General features: G+C 43.2%; 1 long non-coding RNA gene across 1 annotated transcript; it reads left to right on the top strand.

The window, feature by feature from the left end:
- Nucleotides 1-4,508: 4,508 nt before the first annotated feature.
- LOC129516978 (uncharacterized) lies at nucleotides 4,509-7,833 on the top strand. Its single transcript, XR_008665913.1, has 3 exons — nucleotides 4,509-6,177; nucleotides 6,488-6,572; nucleotides 7,230-7,833. It is a non-coding gene; the product is annotated as an uncharacterized LOC129516978 (long non-coding RNA).
- Nucleotides 7,834-9,392: the final 1,559 nt, after the last annotated feature.

The following is a 9,392-nucleotide window of genomic DNA, read 5'->3' as shown; positions in this document are numbered from 1 at the left end:
TTATAGAGGAGGAAGCACTCTAAGCCACCCTGAGGTTTACTTCTTATTTTAACTTGCCATCAGGCCTACAGTCCTTCTGAGAATGCACTCATCTGGAGAATAAAGATGTCTTGCTGTGGGCCACAGAAGTACTGGCAGCAGGAATTTGTTTCTAGCCACCTAGAAAGTTTGCACATCAACTTTATTTTTTTTTTTAAGATTTTATTTACTTATTTATGAGAGAGAGAGAGAGAGAGAGAGAGAGAGAGAGAGAGAGAGAGGCAGAGACACAGGCAGAGGGAGAAGCAGGCTCCATGCAAGGAGCCTGATGTGGGGCTTGATCTAGGGTCTCCAGGATCACACCCTGGGCTGAAGGCAGCGCTAAAACCGCTGAGCCACCCAGGCTGCCCTTGCACATCAACCTTAAAGCATATACCAGTGGCTGCAAACAAATTAGGAATTCTTCAGTGCAACTAATCTAAAAACAAAACAACAACAACAAAAAACCAAAACAAAAAAAAAAACAATTTTGTTAGGATTACTGGCCAACATTAAACATTAAACAAACAATTTTGTTAGGATTACTGGCCAACATTACTGGCCAACATTTTTATACTTCTTGATAAATATCACCAACTGTTTTCGAAACCAGTTTTCTTGGTTTCTGATGCTCTTAGAGGGATAATCATATCCTCTTCCGCAACTCTGGGTAGTAAATTTTTTTTCCCCTTAAAGTTTTAGTCATTTAATAAATGAAAAATACAAAGTTTGTCGTTCTTTTCATTCTCATGTCTTTTGAGGTGGAGCAATTTCTCCTTTTTTTTTTTTTTAAGATTTTACTTATTTTGAGAGAGGGAAAGAGAGAGCACTCACCACCCTGAGATCATAACTTGAGCTGAAATCAAGAGTCAGATGCTTAACTGACCGGGCCACCCAGGCACCCCAGACTTTCTCCTACTGATGTCCTCTGCTTGTTTTTATCCTTAGCCATCTTAGTGCTCTTCTTGCTACTTTGCTTAAACTTTATTACATAAAGGTAAAAAATATTAACCCCTGCCTTGGTGCTTGTCATATATGTAGTTTGTCTAGTTGTATTATCTTTTGCTTGGTCATATTTTTTATGTGAAGACATTTTATGTGCACTGGAATGCCACACTCTTGTGATTCCTTCAATTGCTCCCAAGTTTGGATTGCCCACCCCACCCCCCACCAGAAGTCTGATGAATATTGGCTTTATTTTCTTCTGCTTTTAAAACAATTGTCTGAGTTTTATATGTAAAGGCTGAATCCATTTGAAATGCATTAGGATGCATGTATGAGATAAAGATCTAAATAAGAATTTTTCTGCCAAATTGCTAGCCAACTATTGCAACTTGCACTAATTGAATTATTGTTCTCTTCCGCATTATTTGGTGATGCCTTTGTGAAAAATCACATATTAAATCCTTAGGTATAATAGGATCTACATCTTTAAGTTTATCCAGTCCAATCATCTGTCTGGTCTTGAAAGAGCACCACACTTTTTCAAATACTGCTTTAGAATCTTCTACTCTGTAGGACTCTTCACTGCTGCATGTCTACCCCACTAACATTACTACCACTTTTTGGAAGTTATTTTGTATTTTATATTCACCTTTGTTTACTGCTTCACATGAACTTGGAAATGTTTTTGTCTTCCTCCCCACCCCACCCCTAAAAACAGACCTGTTGGATTTTTGTTTGTCATTGATCTATAAATTAATTTGTGAAGAATTGACCTCTTATGTTGTTTACTTTTTCAATATGCTATACCTTTCCATTAATCAAGTAGTTCAACTCTCTGTAAAATTTTGGAATTTCTCTATAGAGGGCATACTCTATAAAAATTACTCCCAAGTATTTTATCTTCTTCTTCTTCTTTTTTTTTTTTTTTTTTTTTGGCTACTGCAACTGGGATTTATTTCTTATTATATTTTCTAATAGCTTCTCAGTGGTATGTAGAAATGCTACTGATTACACGAAACACATTTAGCTCTTAACCTGCCTTTTTAATCCACGGGCTCTGTCTTTTTTTATTATTTTTTTAGATTTTTAAAATTGATTTATGCATGAGAGAGAGAGAGGGAGAGGCAGAGACACAGGCAGAGGGAGAAGCAGGCTCCACACAGGGAGCCCGACAAGGGACTCCATCCGGGTCTCCAGGATCAGGCCCTGGGCTGAAGGTGGCGCTAAACCACTAGGCCACTGGGGCTGCCCGGGCTCTGTCTTTTGCAGAGCAATCTAGGGGAAGCATTCATAAGAAGAACGTTTCTGTCTCATTTGCAAAACCCAGAGTCACCATGTGACTCAATGCCCCTCATATGAAAGATGAACTAGGTTTCTTTTGGGGCAAAGAGATATATTTATGTCCTTTGCACCCTGGGTCCTCGAAATACTGCTTTCCTTCTCACCCCATGGCCACTCCTGAAATTCCAGCTGCAGCCAACAGCTGTTAACACAGGGATGCTCTTTTTGTCTCCTTGGTTTCTGTTTGGGGCCTCTAGGCATGGTTGGCCTGATCAGAATGCTCTTGTGGCTTGTAGAGTGTGGGCCTCTCTCCCACGTCCTCATGATGCCACCCTTCTTGCTTTGATGTCTCTAGCTGCTGCCACTGAACAACTCTTTGTTTCCACTCATCCTGCTCGCTTGGGAGTCCTTCAGGCCAGACTACACCCTGGTGAGGATCCAAGAGCAATAGCCTATCTTGTTTCCTTTTGTTGCTAAACTTGTGATGGTTTCACTTACCTCATGCTCATCTCTTCTTCTGTTTTTTTAATCTTATAATTTTTTTCATTGTCTTGCTTTATAGAGGATTTGGCATCATGAACCACAATCAAATCATTTTCTAAAAAACAGGCAAGATATAAATCATTAATAAATAGACTATTCAATACATTGTACCATATATACTATTTGTACCAACAACATTTAAAAAAAAAAAGAAGATGAAAGAATAAGGGATCTGGTTCATAAACATGTTACCACATGCCTCACTTTCCATTCAGAAAATGTGCATGTGTACTCATATGTATGCATGTGCACGGGTTGCTATTTAAACTCACACGTGTGTGTAGGTGACATGAAAAATATGATTATTGGCACCTGGAACTGCATCATTCTGTTGAATTCCCTTGAAAACAGTTTTTGAAAGATTCCAGCAGCTCTACTGTAACCACCTAATGTTTGTTCTGGAATGAAAACCCCTAATCATGACTTCCGACTTTTCCAAATACTTCCCTCATTGACCTGATGGACATCAGGTTCCTGAACCCAGGAATTCTGTTAGGGACAGAGAGCCCCCAAGCCTGCCACCCTGTGTCCCAGGAGGAGACCTCTGGATGCCAGCGCACCCTACATAGACTAGACCCTGGTCACCTTTATCCCCACCTGCAATTCTGCTTGGGAAGTAGGAGAAGGAAGGGTGGGTCTCCTCATGCCCGGAATACGCCTGGCCAACCTCCTGGTGTGGGGCAAGGAAATCAAGTCTCTCTCCCTAAGCTTCCTGGCATCATTCCCAAGAGGACCCAGGGCACCACCACCCTACTTGAAGCTGGAGCGATGACTACTGCCAGGTGTGCCACCCACAAGTCCCAGAGGAACGAGCTGAACAGATCCTGCATCTCTGTTAAAATTTTATTTTTTTGAAAATTTGTTTTCTGTTAAATTCTTAAAAACTCACCCATTTAACTAACCCGCCAATAACAACCCCTTATTTACATGACTTTTTTTTTTTTTTTTTACTTCTCATTCTGTATTATGAGAAGGAGAGTTGAAGTTTAGATGACTACGAGACTATACCTTAATTTTCCCTCCTTCCCATCAATATTGTACTTGGGAAAATTTGAAACCTAGAGAAAAATTACAAGGATAGTGTCGTGTGTAACGAACACCCATATACCTTCCACCTACATTCACTAATTCTTAACATTTGGCCACAGTTTCATTCTCTCTCCCCAGATCTACGTGTACTCCCCCCCCACCCCGAACCACTTGAAAATGTCTTTCATCATCTTGACTTTTCATCAACTAAATACTTTAGCAAATTGTTTCCTAAGAATGAGGACATTCTTCTACACAACAGGCACATTCAGAAAATGGGGCATTCTACAATATTATCATCACATATATAGATCTTTGTATTGAATTTCTTAAATCGTCCCGGTAATGCCACTTAGAATTTTTTTTTTTAAATCCAGGATCTAATCAAAGATCTCATGCTATATTTAGTTGTCATGACTCTTGGGTCTCCTTACTCTGATCCAGCATGGCCACTCAGCCTTCTCTTTGGTGGGGAGGGGATCTTTTATGAAATTACCATTTTTTAAAGAGTCCAAGTCAATTTTTTTTTTTTGCATTTGTCTGATTCTTTTTTCTTTCATGATTAAATTTGGGTTAAGCATTTTTGGCAAGAACACTGCAAGGTGATGCTGCCTTCTCTTAAAAACAGTTTTTAAAAGATTCCAGCAACTCTATTTTAACCACAAACTTTTTGTTCTAGAAAGAAAACCGCTAACTTACATTAATTTTTAAACACACACACACGTTATTAATGCTTCCAAGTTTGTCGCCACATCCCACTTCTGCACATATATCACAAATTATGGAGAGCATGTAAAACAAAAGGAAATCCAACACCATGAAAATTGGTAGACCCACATTCAGAAGGGATTGCATCTAAATTAAGTCCTGACTAGTTCTCTTGGATCCTGTTTCTGATGGATACCTGCATTGTTTGACCAGCAACCTTCCTTTCAAAGAGCCACTACTCCCCTCTCCACGTGGCCCTGGTTGGCTGTCCATCATGGGACTCAACCTCCCTACTGAGGGATTTGGTTCAAGGGTAAGTAGGATATGACCTGAACAGCACCATGGTCTTCCCTGAGAAATTGTGGATTCTGGAAAAGAACATTTCTTGCTTCTCCTGGGATAATGAGATAAAGCATAACTCTGGCTAGATCCATTTGTGGTCCTTTTTCTGATATTAAGGGGCATATTTTACAGCAGAAGAGAATAGCATTCCCACACGCAAGGTGAAGCAGTGGCAAGCTGCTGGGATAAACAGGTGGAGGGAGAGAGGGAGTTAATCCATGTGACATTATTTTAGTCCATGGACCTAGCCATGTCTGAAATTGGTTAGATCCTCTAAGGGTTCCTCCCTGCCCCTCTCAACCCCAAGCTAGTTTGAGCTGGGTTTCTATCTCACACAATTGAGTTTTGACTAATGCACGCGTGATTTAAGGACGTGGTTAGAAGAACCTCAGAGATATTTTTCTTTGTGACTGTAAGAACCCTGCCACGTCAGTGAGGAGGCCCCAGTTCTTGGGCCATACATGAGGGATGATAATCCCCACGGCAGGGTTGTACGGATTAAGGAGGGAACTCAGCGAGTCTGTCATAGTGCCTGCCTCACATTAGGAGGTGTACGAAAGCCCAGGGCATCTGCCAGCCTGCTGCCATTTGCTCTGTGTCCTTGACCACTCTCCCCCTCTGCCCAGACTGAGTCAGACTCTGCTGAGAACAGTGCTTGGTCAGGTAGTAGTCATTGCTCACTGTCATCATCGTGGTTGTATTCTCTTCATTTGTCCTATAAATGCAGCAACACCAACAGAACATTGAATATGTTGTGAGGGTACTCAGCGTTGGTTAGGTCATTACTGTTCCGGGTGGGAGAGCAGCCATGGGTGAGGCTAAGTGCAACTTCACTGCACTGATGTTTTTGGCTGCAGGCACTTCCAGCTTGAGCTAAACCTGAAGCTGGGTGGTTAGACAGAAGGGGGAGGGGCAGGAAGAAAAAAATGTTGGGGTTGATATTTTTCAAATTTTTTCTGCTACCATTTGCAATTGTTTTTGGTCTCATTTGTCCTCTTTCTGCAGTGATTTCCAGAAGGAAGTTTGCTGTGTCAGAATCCACAAAAGCCATGTATCTGTTGCTGTCAAAGGGACCAGGGTTCAAATAGTCTTTCGGAAAAGTAAAGTTCCCAGAGAAGAAATCATGGAGGTTCCTTAAGCACCTTGACAACTCAGGCCTATAACAGGGATCTTGGGATCACAAAGGCCTGCACAACTGCAGCACTGTCTTGGCTCTTGCTCTACACACCCTAGCCACTGCTAACCAGGGGCACCCCCAGACAGGAGAAAACAGATGTCCTGGCTTACCTCACACCTGGAAGATGAGTAGAGGTGACACGACATTGCTGACTGGGGCAGGCTGTCCTCGGCATGAGTTCGTACCCATTCTGTGGTGTGTCTGAAGTAGGGAGTGAGGGTGCAGCTCAGACCTCTCCTGCCCGAGCAATCTCCCTCGTGTGGAAAGAATCTGCCCAGTGTGTCTTGTGGAAGCCAATCAATGCAGTTTCCCAACTTCCTGGGTATTTGGGGGTTGAGTGATTATAAGCTCAGGGTTGGAAGCAGGTGTTTTGATCATACCTTGGTTCCAAGGGTCCTGATGGAAGAGTAATCTTTTTTTTTTTCTACTTGAATTTACTTGCAGAGGAGAAAGACCAGTGGCATGAGGCTGGCGGAACCTATTCCCTTGAGGAGGTATTACATCTCCCCAGGATGGAGTTGGTGCTAAGGTCAGAGGTCCAGCACACGAATTCTGCCCCCAAACAATGACTGTCTCACTGGTCTGAGGCAGGAGTGGTTTGAATATGGTGCAGTTCACCTTCCAGGTGCTCCCAAGAGTCCTTCTCCCAAGGAGAAGCTACAAATAAAAACCCAAGAGCTGTTCTCACACCTCTCTGTGAGCGTCTGGAACAGTCAGCAAGGCTTTGAGCCATGCTTGGGGAAAGACCCAAGTGCACAGCAAGAACACTTCCTCTTTGCAGCAGAGTCGCAGTGGGCCTCACTGTGAGACATCAGGGGTTGATGCAGGGAGCATGAAGGGTGGTGGCCGCCACCATAGCCGCCTGGAGGAACCGGAGGGCAGCTTTTGTGGGTCCCCAGGTCTCCGTGAGCCCAGGTGGTCAATGGCATGATGGAGACAGTGCTCTAGGGGCCCAAGAAGGAGTACTACACCGGCCCTGGTGGCCAAGAGCTGGACAGAGATGGTCCATGATGCGCTGGGATGGTGGGGGCCAGAGGGAGCATGGAATCCCATATTGGTGAGCTCATAAGTGCTCTTGCCCCCCGGGCTTCCCAGTAATAATCGGGACAGGGGAGTGGGACAGATGTAGAGCAATATGATTTATTACTGTAAATGTAACCCCAGTCTTCCCTTTTTTTTCTCCCAGGAATGGAGGTGAAAGGGGATGTGTGGGTTCTGCCCATAATTTCAGGTTGACTTCTCCTGATGATAAACAGCTGGTGCTACCGAAGAGGGGAAAGGATACAGGGTTGTTGCACTGAACTGGCTGGGAAGCAGAATCTGGAGGAAGCTGGAGCTGGTGCCCTGGTGCTCCAGACAGCGTCAAGGAATCACAGGTGGTCTTAGGGAGATCAGCTTGTGGCTTTCCCTTAATTCCCCTGAGGACCCGGAGTCTAGAGGTAGGTTTGGAAATGTCCAGGGATTTGTAAGCAAAGCTTCAGGGAGAAGGTTCGAGGCTGAAGTAAGAGGCTAGTAAGAACCCTGAACTTTATGGTCAACTAATATTCGATAAAGGAGGAAAGACTATCCACTGGAAGAAAGACAGTCTCTTCAATAAATGGTGCTGGGAAAATTGGACATCCACATGCAGAAGAATGAAACTAGACCACTCTCTTGCACCATACACAAAGATAAACTCAAAATGGATGAAAGATCTAAATGTGAGACAAGATTCCATCAAAATCCTAGAGGAGAACACAGGCAACACCCTTTTTGTACTTGGCCACAGTAACTTCTTGCAAGATACATCCACGAAAGCAAAAGAAACAAAAGCAAAAATGAACTATTGGGACTTCATCAAGATAAGAAGCTTTTGCACAGCAAAGGATACAGTCAACAAAACTCAAAGACAACCTACAGAATGGGAGAAGATATTTGCAAATAACATATCAGATAAAGGGCTAGTTTCCAAGATCTATAAAGAACTTATTAAACTCAACAGCAAAGAAACAAACAATCCAATCATGAAATGGGCAAAAGACATGAAGAGAAATCTCACAGAGGAAGACATAGACATGGCCAAGAAGCACATGAGAAAATGCTCTGCATCACTTGCCATCAGGGAAATACAAATCAAAACCACAATGAGATACCACCTCACACCAGTGAGAATGGGGAAAATTAACAAGGCAGGAAACCACAAATGTTGGAGAGGATGTGGAGAAAAGGGAACCCTCTTACACTGTTGGTGGGAATGTGAACTGGTGCAGCCACTCTGGAAAACTGTGTGGAGGTTCCTCAAAGAATTAAAAATAGACCTGCCCTACGACCCAGCAATTGCACTTCTGGGGATTTACCCCAAAGATTCAGATGCAGTGAAACGCCGGGACGCCTGCATCCCGATGTTTCTAGCAGCCATGTCCACAATAGCCAAACTGTGGAAGGAGCCTCGGTGCCCATCGAAAGATGAATGGATAAAGAAGATGTGGTTTATGTATACAATGGAATATTACTCAGCCATTAGAAATGGCAAATACCCACCATTTGCTTCAACGTGGATGGAACTGGAGGGTATTATGCTGAGTGAAGTAAGTCAATCGGAGAAGGACAGTGTATGTTCTCATTCATTTGGGAAATATAAATAATAGTGAAAGGGAATATAAGGGAAGGGAGAAGAAATGTGTGGGAAATATCAGAAAGGGAGACAGAACATAAAGACTTCTAACTCTGGGAAATGAACTAGGGGTGGTGGAGGGGGAGGAGGGCGGGGAGTGGGGGTGAATGGGTGACGGGCACTGGGGGGGACACTTGACGGGATGAGCACTGGGTGTTATTCTGTATGTTGGTAAATTGAACACCAATAAAAATTAATTTATTAAAAAAAAAAAGAGGCTAGTAAGAGGAATGGTCCTATGGGAATCAATGTCTGGTTTCAGGGCATTACCCACTAGTCTCAATTCCATAACTAACAACAAAGGGAATCAAAGGGGAGGGAGTAATACTCAGATGGCTCCAATACAGGCTTTTTGGAAACACCATTTGTTTCCAAATGGTGTCGGATCATCTGCAAACAATCTATTATTCCCTTGTGAGACTACTTTGTATGCAGGGGTGTAAATCCAGAACACGATTGCTAAAGCCATAAAAGCTAGTTTTCTGATTTTCCTTTTCTGATTTAGTTCTTGGGAGACCCAGTGTGGCCCAGTACAAAGGGCTTTTACATTGTAATCACACCCTGGTGAGCTCTCCATTTGCCAGCTTCTCTGCCCTCGAGGAGATCACAGGACACGGCTCAGCCTCAGTCCTGTGGCCCCGAGAAAATGCGGGCAATGACATTTGCTGAGTTCCTGTTAGTGTGTCAGACACAAAC

The sequence above is a fragment of the Nyctereutes procyonoides genome, unplaced genomic scaffold (assembly GCF_905146905.1).
Source record: "Nyctereutes procyonoides isolate TBG_1078 unplaced genomic scaffold, NYPRO_anot_genome, whole genome shotgun sequence".
Classification (NCBI taxonomy): domain Eukaryota; kingdom Metazoa; phylum Chordata; class Mammalia; order Carnivora; family Canidae; genus Nyctereutes; species Nyctereutes procyonoides.
Note: the sequence above shows the minus strand (reverse complement) of the source record. Positions and strands in the feature narration are given on the sequence as shown.